Consider the following 13884-nt stretch of genomic DNA (forward strand, 5'->3'; position numbering starts at 1 on the left):
CCATATAGCCACAGGAAAAAAACAATGCTCGCATAATTTTGACCTTTGTACTGTAGGTATGGGTACATTGTTAACATCTGGATGTGTTTTCCAAAGCCATCATTCGTACTCCCACAAGTGCTACTCTGTGATGTGCTGACTCCTTTATTGTTGATGGTCAGGTGTCCATCACTTCAACAACTTCATTGTCACTTGTTAAGCTGTTTGTCATTACTTTGTTTTTCATATTTAACCTTAGCCCCTATTTTTCATGGTATTTCTTGAATTTTATTACTATAGCTTCCAGATCATATGTTTTTTCAACTATCAGAGTAGTATCAGCAGAATAGCACAGCTAATGTCCTTTTTTCCAATTTTAAAAGCAATTTGGTAATGACTGGAGGACTGATTTAAGTTCAGTACTAGAGGCACTTGTAGGTACTGTACATATATAGTATTTTGGATGCTGACATTTCAATATTTCAGTCTACGTCCATTGTTGATTTTCTTAGAATCAATTTCTTCTGCATATTAATTTGAAGTTGGAATATCCTTCTGAATTTGGACATATTTTGGAAGATTTCCCTTATTTTTTCATGTCTTTTTCTACTGTCTTTTTCTACTTTTGATATATCCACTGCTTGAGTAGAGGGTTGGACTAGAAAAGCCCCCAAAGGGCTTTTCACCTCTGTTATTCTGAAATAATAACTGGATTGGCAAAAAAATGATAAGTCATCATTTCGATTCATTTCCTAGCTCATACAAATTTAGCTACATTTTCTTCCTTAATACTCCAAACTTTGCATTCCAGCCTCCAACCACAAGTACTGTAGCATATATTGTGTGCTTGTTCAGTTGATTTCAGATTAAACTCGATCATAAAATTGGTGAACCTACTCTTCTACATGAGTGGTTGGAGCACAAACATGGAATAATAGGGTTCTTCGTGGTCTAATTGATATTATTTGGTTATTTATTTCATTATATCCTTATACTGCCCTGGCCATATCCTTCCAGACTATGAACACAACACTGTTTTTATTTGTTGTAGTTGGTGTGTGTGTGTGTGTGTGTGTGTGTGTGGTGGCGGCAAACAGATGATCTTCCAACTTAAAAGTATGGTCCAATTCAATTCAAGATTCAATGTGTAGTGTCACCATTTTGAGCTTTTCCATGTTCATACAACTTACGTATGGGGACACGATGGCTCAGGAGTTAAAGATACTGAGCTTGTTGGCTGAAAAGCTGACAGCTGGGGTTTGAGAAACAAGCCCTGCGCAACGGGTGAGCTCCCATCACTTGCCACAGCTCCTGACCACCTTGCAGTTCGAAAGTATCCAAATGCTAAATAAATAGGTACTATTTCAGTGGGAAGGTACTAGAGGCCTTGGTGTACAGTCATGCTGGGCACATGAGCACAGAAGAGTCTTTGGAGAATTTCGGCTCCCTCAGCTAAGAAACTGCTCTGGTTGAATGAACATAAATATGGGGTTTATCTTGCAAGCAGTCCTATCCCTGGTAGTCTGATGCCAGGAAGAGAAGCAGGAAGAGAAGCAGAAGGCGGAGAGAGAGAGAGAGAGAGATGGTGTTTTAAATCCCAATCTCTGACGCTCCAATTAGAGACTGGTAGATACAGGGGAGTGACTGGGATGAAAGAACCAGATTCTCCCACTGCTGAAAGTAAAATGTCCCTGCAAGTCAATGATCAGGCATGAGGCTTCTTCACCTCTGACTAAAGCTGCTGGGCAGAATCCAGGCTCTGCCCACGTCCCCAACAGCATCATCAAGGAGGCACCATAGATCATACGCAGAGAAACATGTGTGCCAAGAGGAGAAGCTTTGATCTGTGTGCTACTACCATACACCCTGCCAAAGTCAGCACAGCATAGCATAAGCTTCTGCTGGGGAAATGCAGAATGCCAACGTGCAAGGGAAGTCGCTGTGCCAGGAGGCTAAGGGATTAAGCTGCTTTGGCATTCTCATGGGCTCAACAAGAATAATGTTAGAAGCCTTCTTTGGTTGCCATCTGTCAGACTCAAGAACCAAAAAAGACATATGGTGATTCTTCCGAGCACAGTTCTTTATTGTTCCATACCTATAGACAGAATCTTGCCAAATTGAAGCTATTATCCACATCAAGCATATACTCTGAGAACTGTTAGGGAGAGGCTGTATTCACCCTCTTTCTCTCACACAACATATCTCCACTGAGATATCTCTCTTATTTTTCTGGAATGCATCCCCTCCCTCCTGGGGATGCAGACCACCATTACATGTCCTCTTTGGGATGTAGAGGTACCTTACAGGTAGTCCTAAACTTACAACCATTCATTTAATGACTGTTCAAAAAAGAATTTTTTTACTTATTTTAATTTTATCAATTTCATATATACATTCACAATTATATGATCTCATAACTGTTATTAATAATATGTATTTATAACAATTTTTCCCTACTGTTGACAATATACTTGAAGATTGCTTTTTTAACATCCCATAGATCCATCTTATCTTACAACGGTCCTACTTCTTCTTCCCTCCCTCCCTCTTTCCTTCCCTCGTTTCTTCTCTCCTACTCCCCTTCCTTCCCTCCCTCCTTCCCCTTCCCTCCTTCTCTCCTTCCCTCCTTCCTTCCCTCCTTCCTTCCTTCCCTCCTTTCTTTTCTCCTTCTCTCCTTCCTTTCCCCCTTCCTTTCCTCCTTCCTTCCCCCCTTCCTTCTCTCCTACATTCCCTCCTTCCTTCCCTCCTTTCTTCTCTCCTTCTCTCCTTCCTTCCTTCCTTCCTTCCTTCCTTCCCTCCTTTCTTCTCTCCTTCTCTCCTTCCTTCCCTCCTTCCTTGACTGTTCAAAATTACAATGGCACTGAATAAATGACTTATGACTGATCCTCATACTTATGACAGTCACATCATCCCCACAGAAACATGATGAAGATTTGGGTACTTGGCAACTGGTGTCAAGCTTCAAATGCCGCTTTTTGCTGTTGCAACTATTGTTGCTTCTCAGCTTGCCAATGAACTATGGGGGGAGGGAAGGGGGAGATGGACCTTAGGTTTTAGACACCAAGGCGCCAGGTGTGAGAACCAAGGGCATTTCGGCGGGTGTTTATCAGAGCCAGAAAGACTTTCTCACAACAACCAGGAGACTCAATTGGACAAAGTGACCTGATCTAATTGGAGGGAGGCAGAACCTTAAATTTGACGATATGGGTTTGCGGGGGGAGAGCGGGGGGAAATAGCTAAATCTGATTTCGCCCTCACCGGTGCCAAAATGATGTACTCAATAAAGTTTTGCATTAAGAGATTGGATTGTCTCGGGCGTGTTTACTTTGCTTGAGCTCATCAATAAGAACTTTGACATCTGGCATGTATTACCACAGTTGCAGCATCCCAGGGTCATAGGATGACCATTGACAACCTTCCCGGCTCACTTCTGACAATGGGGGATAGCCAGATTTGCTTAACAACCACTTGATTTACTTAACTACTGCAGTGATTTATTTACATCCATGGTTAAAACAAAATATTGTAAAATCAGGTGCCACTCACCTGACAACCGGCTCGTTTGCAATGGAAATCCAGTCTCAATTATGGCTGTAAATCAAGGACGTCCTGTATTTCCTACTGCGTTTTGTGACCAAATAGCAATAGCAATAGCAGTTAGACATATACCACTTCATAGGGCTTTCAGCCCTCTCTAAGCGGTTTACAGAGTCAGCATATTGCCCCCACAGTCTGGGTCCTCATTTTACCCACTTCGGAAGGATGGAGCGCTGAGTCAACCCTGAGCCGGTGAGATTTGAACCGCCGAACTGCAGCTAACAGTCAGCTGAAGTGGCTGCAGTACAGCACTCTAACCACTGCGCCACCCTGGCTCCCAAACAAATATGGCTGCTCTATTAAAGTTTTAAAAAAATTACTCAGTTTTTTACTTTCCATACTGCTGCTGAAAATCAGGCTTGGATAGTTTTTTTTAACTACATGCCTCCAATGAAAGAAATCTTAAAGCTTTTAATCAAATAATTAATCCATTCAAATATCACTGTTTTGTGTAGGAATACCTACCTTGTTATTAAATTACGTTTGTAACACAAACCCCATTCTCACATCTTACAAGAAGAAAACTTCTTAAGCCATAGTGCGGTTTGCATGGCGTTGACTTAGCACCATTTGAGATGTGTAAGCTATGGTTAAAGAGCAAGACCCAAAACAATTGTGCTTAAATAAGATGCTGCATCATGTTTTAATTAACAATGGGTTATTAAATAATGAGCTTGCTCCCTACAACACCCATATTACTGACAAACCAACACTATTACTGCTTTGCATGCCATTGCAAACAAAGTTTGTATCTTCAAAGTTGATCCAATCAGAGTTAAAACAAATTCCTCTGCATCCAGGCTCCTACAATTGTACGCAAGGAAAATACAGTAAACATAATAGTGAGGTTGACTGTTTTCCCCCTATTGCATAAGCTTTTGTGAAACAGTTTTGTGCAAAATTGTTTCCTTCAATTAGCCAAGGACAACTTTTTATACATTCACCCGAAGAAGCTAAAGATATTTTCCGGGTTATAACATTTCCCATTGCTCATTTCCATCAGCATTTGCTTTTTTTTAAAAAAATAAAAAATCCTGAATGCAGCAAAAGAACACACCAGATAAAAAGCTAACCTGCACCCAATTGCTTACTTGTCTACAGATGGGGATTTACTCATCCTGAAAGGAGCAGGGGAAAGAAAGGAAGGAATGAAGGCGGAGGAGAAGGACGGAAGGAAGGGAAAGAAAAAAGAGAAAGAAAGAAAGAAAGAAAGAAAGAAAGAAAGAAAGAAAGAAAGAAAGAAAGAAAGAAAGAAAGAAAGAAAAGGGTGCAGAGAAGAGCAACAAAAATGTAAACCGCTTAGAGAGGGCTGAAAGCCCTATGAAGCGGTATATAAGTCTACTGCTATTGCTATCTAAGCGGTTTACAGAGAGTCAGCATATTGCCCCCAACAATCTGGGTCTCATTTTACCCACCTCGGAAGGATGGAAGGCTGAGTCAACCTTGAGCGGGTGAGATTAGTGCTGCATTTAACCACTGCGCCACCTTGGCTCTTAGAAGCTATCAAGAAGAGATTGGACAGACTTCTGTCAAATATGGTGTAGGATTTCCTGCTTTGGGGGGGGGGGGGGAGTTAGACTAGATGATCTAAGGTCCCTTCCAACTCTTGTTATTCTGAGCGTTCCAACATGACATCTCGGCTTGTTTCTGGCAGTTTGAAAGGTGGCACCTTCTAGGAGAAGCCTCGCCCCACGGTTGCCCGGAAGGTATCACGTCCAATCCCGAGAAGCAAAATAAGGTGGGAAGTCCGTGTGCCAAGGGGGCTTCCAAAGGGAGGTCACGGTTGCAGGAAAGGTATGGCATATGGCAGGAGGGAGGGAGGGAGAGAGAGAGACAGTCAGTCATGCGCCAGGAAGGAACAGGGTGGAGGCGACGCCTGTTTCCACCAGGAGCGGAAGGAACAGACGTGGCGCGGTGCAATGTTTCTCTCTGGCACAAACTGGCGGCAGCTGCACCAGCCCCCGTCGTCCCCCTGCTTCTCTGCTCCCCCCCCCCCCGCGGTTGGCTTTCCACCTGCTGAAGTTGGGGGCCAAAAAGAGTGCCCGCCTTTCCCGCCCTGAGCAAACAAGAAGTCCGAGCGGCTCCCCTCTGCCGCTTCGAGCAAGGTGCCAAGCGTGCCTTGCCTGAGGCGAGCTCAGCAGATGGCTTCTTCCGACCAAAAACCCAAGGGGGGGGGGGGTGTAAAATAAAAATAAGGCGCAAGTTTTTTTTCTTCTTCCCGTAGGGAAACAATGACATCCAGCGGAGAGTTCGGTTAAGCACAGGGGGGCCGGGGGGGGGGGTTCGGTGGAGAAATGGAGGGCGATTTTCCACGTTTGGAAAAAGAAAACGGATCCTCCCCCCCTCTTTCCTTAGGACCTAAACCGCTTCGTCCCTTGCAAGCGGCTGGCAGGTTGGTTTTTCTTTTAAAGTGCTCTTTTAAAGTGCTCTTTCCCCCGTAGAGCCGGTTCAGGTAGCTATATTGACGACGAGAGGTGGAGATGATTTATGAATGTTGTTTTGAGAGTTTAGATGGTCTTTCTCATAGTTTTTACTTATGGCATTGGTTTGCTATTTTTCATACTGATTTTTTTTTTTTGTTATTTCTAAGGCAGCCAGGTAGGTTAAGTGGGTAGGTAGGTAGGTAGGTAGGTAGGTAGGTAGGTAGATTAGATTAGATTAGATTAGATTAGATTAGATTAGATTAGATTAGATTAGATTTTAGATTTTAGATTTTAGATTTTAGATTTTAGATTTTAGATTTTAGATTTTATTAATATTTGTAGGCCGCCCTTTTCCCTGAGGGGACTCAGGGCGGCTCACATAAAATCAGGGGAGGGGAAGACGAACATTGACAAAGAGACATATAGTAAAATAGTCAGCAACATACATCTAATTAGATTAGATTAGATTAGATTAGATTAGATTAGATTAGATTAGATTAGATTAGATTAGATTAATAGATGGATTAATGGATGGATGGATGGATGGATGGATGGATGGATGGATGGATGGATGGATGGATGGATGGATGGATGATAGATTAGATAGATGGATAGATTAGATGGATAGATAGATAGATAGATAGATAGATAGATAGATAGATGATTGATTGATTGATAGATAGATAGATAGATAGATAGATTGATTGATTGATAGATAGATGATAGATAGATAGATGATAGATTAGCTAGATAAATAGATGATAGATTAGATAGATAGATGATAGATGGATGGATGGATGGATGGATGATTGATAGATAGATAGATAGATGGATGGATGGATGGATGGATGGATAGATAGATAGATGATAGATGGATGGATGGATAGATAGATAGATAGATAGATAATAGATTAGATAGATAGATAGATAGATAGATGGATAGATAGATGATAGATAGATGGATAGATAGATAGATAGATAAGATAGATGATAGATAGATGGATAGATATATAGATAGATGATGGATGGATGGATGGATAGATAGATAGATGATAGATAGATAGATAGATAGATAGATAGATAGATAGATAGATAGATAATAGATTAGATAGATGATAGATAGATGGATAGATAGATGATAGATAGATGGATAGATAGATAGATAAGATAGATGATAGATAGATGGATAGAGATAGATAGATAGATAGATAGATGATAGATAGATAGATAGATAGATAGATAGATAGATAGATAGATAGATAATAGATTAGATAGATGATAGATAGATGGATAGATAGATGATAGATAGATGGATAGATAGATAGATAAGATAGATTATATATAGATGGATAGAGATAGATAGATAGATAGATAGATAGATAGATAGATAGATAGATAGATAGATAGATAGATAGATAGATAGATAGATAGATTAGACGGATAGACAGATAGACAGATAGATGATAGATGGATGGATGGATGGATGGATGGATGGATGGATGGATGATAGATAGATAGATAGATAGATAGATAGATAGATAGATAGATAGATAGATAGATAGATTAGACGGATAGACAGACAGATAGATGATAGATGGATGGATGGATGGATGGATGGATGATTGATAGATAGATAGATAGATAGATAGATAGATAGATAGATAGATAGATAGATAGATAGATAGATAGATAGATATGCATTGCTAATAGTCACCTAAAACAATGGCTCTCAACCTGTGGTCTGGATTTCTGGGGAGGAGGCTGCGATGCCGCAGAAGGGCTGCAAAGGGCTTGACGAAATGTTATTATTTCAAACTTGAGTTAAATCTTGGGGGGATCCATAGTGAAGAAAAGGTTTTATTTTATTTATTTTGTCAAGCTTGTATAAGATAACAGATCAGAGGTGGGTCGCTTCCCGGTTCAGCCCGGATTGGCCGAACCCATAGTGGTGGTGGCGGGAGGCTCCGCCCACCCATCCGGATGCTTCTGCGCATGCACAGAAGCACCACGCGGCCGCTCACACAAGCACAAACGAAACGGTAGCGCTGGATTTTGAAGCCCACCCCTATAACAGATATAAGTATAAACATGATTATGAATACAGGAAATGGATACGAATAAGTGAATACAGGAAAGTGATACAAATAAGTGTGGACAGTAGGACAGGGACAGTAGAGACATTGGTGCCTAGAAAACCTAGAAGATCACCCCCATCATACTGTCAGGAAGCTGAACATTCCTTTATATTCCTTTTATCTCAGAAGTCTTTTATAAAGACACGTAGGGAATGTAGACTGACTGTAAAGTCTGCCCCAGCCATTGGCTCTCATGAAGCCAGTTACCCTCCCACAGCCTTTCTTAATTCACAGGGTGGTGGTTGTTAAGAAGAGTATAAGAGGACATGCTATACATCAGTGTTTCTCAACCTTGGCAACTTGAAGATGTCCGGACTTCAACTCCCAGAATTCCCCAGCCAGCGGATGCTGGCTGGGGAATTCTGGGAGTTGAAGTCCAGACATCTTCAAGTTGCCAAGGTTGAGAAACACTGCTATACATAATACCTTGAATTCCTGGAGGAAAGGCAGGGTATACATTTAACAAAGTAAAATACAATTCAGTTGCGGTTCACTTCCAACTGGATTGCTAATATTCAGAAAATTCTAAAAATCAGAAAAATAAATTGAAATTTCTATTAGGTATAATTCCAGAAAATATAACTGAAAAAATAACCCTGTTTAGTAAGGTATGTGCTGGCAACTACAAGGACAAATTTGGTGGGAGGAAAAAAATAACTTTCCACAATAGTAGAGAGAGCCAAATTGGAGAATATGTATACAGTATGTCCATAATCCTGTAAAAGCTAACCATATCTAAGCAGAAATGGTTCCCTTATGTATTACATATCAATATAGCAAGGCATAAATAGACATTTGGAATGTAGTATTAAGGAAAAGATTGTAAGAGCCTGATCAAAAATACCCAGTGAAATAACATGAACTAATATCAATAACAGCCACATTTATTTAATACAACACATTAATTTTTGGCTGTATAAAACAGCTCAGTAATTTTTGATCACCAGTGAGATTTCCAATAGGGAACCTGTTTGAATTTCCTTCTCATGGAGGCAGTTTGGAATTGACGCTTAGACATCAGACTGAGTTTTTACTACATACAGTAGAACCTCTGGTCACAAACGTAATCCATTCCATAACTTTGGTCGCAAACCGATTTGGCCGTGACCCGAACCTAATTTTGGAAATTTGGCACTTACAAAAAAAAATGGTGCAGAACAGAAAATCAGCCGTGGGAAAAAAATTGTGAATTTTTTGGTCGGAACCCGATTTGATCGTGGTCAGAAGCGTTCGTGACCAGAGGTTCTACTGTACCTATTTCAAAAACCTTCACAGGCATTCTAGCTGCATTTTGATCCTTCTTCCTTGCTTCCTTTCAAGCGGTGCTTTTAAATTTTGTTTTACTGCATTCCTGGCTATTTCAATGTGACTTTGGACCCCATGTATACATTCAGAGGTTATAGTGAAATGAGTTTAAAGAGTTTTCCTCTGGAAGACACTGCAATAAAATAAAACGGACTTCTCCCGGTATTGGACCATCTGTGACCTTTCAGCAGTGACATGCGGTGAGGTTTTTGGCTGATGAGGCAGCAATTTTTTTAGACTTGTGGACTTCAACTCCCAGAATTCCACAACCAGGCCTGCTCAGTTCTGATTTAAAGCGACAGCATTTGTTTTTCTCCTCTGTTAAATAAGTTTCCTTCTTTCTTTTTCTTCTCCCTTCCCCTCCTTCCTCCCTCTGTCCCTCCCTCCCCCTCTCTCAAACACACACACACACACACACACACACACACACACACACACACACACACAAAGTTGCACCAGGAGGATGAAGTTGAATTCCTCCCCCTCCCTCCGACCCACACGTACCTTTTCCAGCTGTTTCAGAGAGGATTTCAACTCTGCTGGTGCCTCATCTACGTCAGGAATTTTTTGGCTTTTAACCCTTGCTTAACTCTGCTCAAGTGATCATAAAAAGTCAGACTAGATGAGACACGTCGTTCTCCTGCCACCTCCTATAGAGGGCGCTTAAGCACTAAGCAGAGTCATCCACGGTGACTCTGACAGCAACTAGCTCAGCCTGACCTCAGCTCTTGCCTTTTTCCTTTTACATTTTTTTTTCTTTTCATGATGACAGTGGTTAGGCTCTGCCTCCCCTGACTGCACGTCCCTGCCTTTCAGATGTATCCTGAAGGGCCAGATTGGCAACTTTGCCCATAGTTAGCTAAGCTGACAGCTTCACTAAGGTTGCCAAAATGGAGCACAGCAATAGCAATAGCAATAGCAGTTAGACTTATATACCACTTCATAGGGCTTTCAGCCCTCTCTAAGCGGTTTACAGAGTCAGCATATTGCCCCCAACAACAATCCGGGTCCTCATTTTACCCACCTCAGAAGGATGGAAGGCTGAGTCAAACCTGAGCTGGTGAGATTTGAACAGCCAAACTGCAGAACTGCAGTCAGCTGAAGTAGCCTGCAGTGCTGCATTTAACCACTGCGCCACCTCGGCTCGACAGGGTCTCCTTAACTACCCTTCCACATATGAGGGAAGATCCTTCATCTTTTTGTGAAGTTGCTGCATTTGGGATGAGTGCAGGAGTACTTAACCAGGACTCTCCCTGAATAATGAGGACACATGAAACTCAATACACTCTCGGCAACCCCAAGCAGCATGGATACGCATATAAATGTTGGGAGTTGTAGTTTAACCACACATAAAGAACTCCGGGTCCCCTCCTCTGTCCGGTCTTATAATTCTGAAAGTAAATGGCCTAAGCAAAGTTCCTGAAGGAAGGGGCAATGGTTCTCCCATTCTGCCCTAAAGCAGCCGCAGGCACAAGGAAAGGGCTGTTCTGCCTCTGTAAATCAAATTCCTGGATTGGGAGTTAAAAATATGGAAGAAGACAAATTTGACTTCCTAGTCAGAACCCTACAGCAGAATCACCAGGTGAAAATCCTGAGGCCAGTTTTATAGCAGAAGAGATGTTCTTGTGCTTTTTGAACAGGTAAAGGTTCCCCTCGCACATATGTGCCACTCGTTCCTGACTCTAGGTGGTGGTGCTCATCTCTATTTCAAAGCCGAAGAGCCAGCACTGTCTGAAGATGTCTTCGTGATCATGTGGCTGGCATGACTAAATGCCGAAGGAGCACAGAATGCTGTTACCTTCCCACCAAAGGTGGTTCCTATCAGGACCCGGATTGTTGTTGGGGGCAATATGCTGACTCTGTAAACCGCTTAGAGAGGGCTGAAAGCCCTATGAAGCGGTATATAAGTCTAACTGCTATTGCTATTGCTATTTTTTCTACTTGCATTTTTTTAGATGCTTTCGAACTGCTAAGTTGGCAGAAGTTGGGACAAGTAACGGGAGATTACTCCATTACGTGGCACTAGGGATTCGAACTGCTGAACTGCCAACCTTCTGATTGACAAGCTCAGCGTCTTAGCCACTGAGCCACCACTTCCCTTTTTTTAACCTTACTGCTTACCTTATACTCTCTTAAACAAGCCCAAAGCCAGAACAAATGGAAACCAAATAAACATTTCATTAACTATATTCCAAAGGTATTAATGACAGATAAGGGAGCTATTTGTTTAGGATGGGTAGGAGCAGAAATAGAGAAACACAAACAATCAAGGGACGGCTTCCAGCAGGCACTACTGCCAGTTCGCTTGCACACGCACTGTGCACATGCACTTGATGTGTGCTGCCCGCGCATGCGCAGTACAATTAAAACTGTTCCGGGCAGGTGCAGAACTGAAAAATAAGATGGTGCCGCCTATGGCACCGCCCAGGGAACCAGTTCAGGGGTGTGGCAGGCCTGGGTCGCTGCTGGTTCCAGCATCCCAGGTCACCAAACCACTACTGGTTCAGCTGAACTGGTCCAAAGTGGTAGGAACCCACCACTGAAGCAATCCATGACCTGCTGAAAATATTTAGTGATGTAAAGGTTTATTTTTTGCATAGCCTGGTTTACTCTAAAAAGATGATCACCAACAACGAACATTTTATCCATGGACAGTGATAGGATACTATCTGGTTATTTCTGTTTTCAAATGTGTTTTCTGTCAGAGCTTAAGAAACACTGTGTTCCTTTAACAGTAGAGAAAAAGCAGAGAAGGTGGGAGGGAGGGAGGGAAGCTGATTTTAAAATTGCAATTTGGCTGAAAGGATTTGCTGTTTCTGTTTGCTTTCACTATTATATTTACAAGCTCATAACACAATGTCATCATAAACCTTCAGAGCTGTGTCCTTCAAAGAATCCAAAAACAATAGCATTTCTTCTACATTATTTGCGGAGAGCACATAATGCAAATCTTGTACAATAGCAGAGTTGGAAGGGACCTTGGAGGTCTTCTAGTCCAACCCCTGCCTAGGCAGGAAACCCTACACCACTTCAGAAAAATGGCTATCCAACATCTTCTTAAAGACTTCCAGTGTTGGGGCATTCACAACCTCTGGAAGCAAGTTGTTCCACTGATTAATTGGTCTAACTGTCAGGAAATTTCTCCTCAGTTCTAAGTTGCTTCTCTCCTTGATTAGCTTCCACCCATTGCTTCTTGTTCTACACTCAGGTGCCTTGGAGAATAGTTTGACTCCCTCTTCTTTGTGGCAACCCCTGAGATATTGGAAGACTGCTATCATGTCTCCCCTAGTCCTTCTTTTCATTAAACTACACATACCCAGTTCCTGCAACCGTTCTTCATATGTTTTAGTCTCCAGTTCCCTAATCATCTTTGTTGCTCTTCTCTGCACTCTTTTGTTGTAGTGCAAAGCTTTCAGATTTCCTTACCCCATCCCAATTTTTTTATATCTCTCAAATCCACATTCACAGACAGGCTATTTTTTCCCCTGCTGGTTCCCCACAATCTTGACTACATCTCATTTTAGCACCAATGTGTGCGTAAGGGACAGGCTACCAAGAAGCATCCACTTCTAAACATAGTGATATCAAAACAACACCAAAACACATGGTGTTATCATGTGTGACATTAGGACACAAGCTGCACAAATACATAATGAGTGGAGTTGGCATTGCAATGTATGCTTTGTCATTTGTCCTTCCCCAAGAATGCCGATGAATAACCTGTGGCTACATTGATGTGATAGCAGGATTTTCCTCTTCATTCAGACATTATTCAAGATTGTTCAAGGTGTATAAAAGCTGTTAGGTTTTTGTTGCCAATTAATTGTGGGGGAGAGGAGTCAAGTGACTGCAGTAAAATAAAACAGAGGCAATAGAAACATTATTGTATTAGATAATTAAAATAAGGGGGTTTAGTGGCTTTCATGTTATCTCAGCTAGTTTTAAATATTCCACTACTTCCATTTAAGTCTCTGTTCCCAAGTAAAACAGTGTTTAGCTTTTGCAATCAACCTCGCCCAGACCTCTAACCATCCTGTGGCAAACTTCTGTCCAATTTCCAAGCCAAAAAAGGTTTCCAGAACAAGCCTCCAAAATGTCTGAGGTTTCCCCATCTCTGCAAAAGCATCTTTCCAAGAGCACACTCCCAGTAATTTTGCATGCAGCCTTATAAATTAACCATCATGTAGTCAGAAACATGTCTCGCTATTATATTTTATAATTAACTTCTGTGTTGTTGGGAAGTATTAAAACTGTGATGGAACAAAGCTTCAAACACATTCAGGGGTTTCTGGTTTTTTCCTGCCTTGATCTGAAAAACAAAGTGGCAGTTAGGTGGTGATTTCTTACATGCAACATGGTTTTTCAGTTGGTAAAACTGAAATACTATATTCAGGAAAATCTGTCAACGAGTCCTTTCCACATCTGGCTAGTGCCATCTCTTAAAA

Source organism: Thamnophis sirtalis, unplaced genomic scaffold, assembly GCF_051295495.1.
Source record: "Thamnophis sirtalis isolate CommonGarterSnake01/CBP01778 unplaced genomic scaffold, rThaSir2_p1.2 scaffold_5, whole genome shotgun sequence".
Taxonomy (NCBI): Eukaryota; Metazoa; Chordata; class Lepidosauria; order Squamata; family Natricidae; genus Thamnophis; species Thamnophis sirtalis.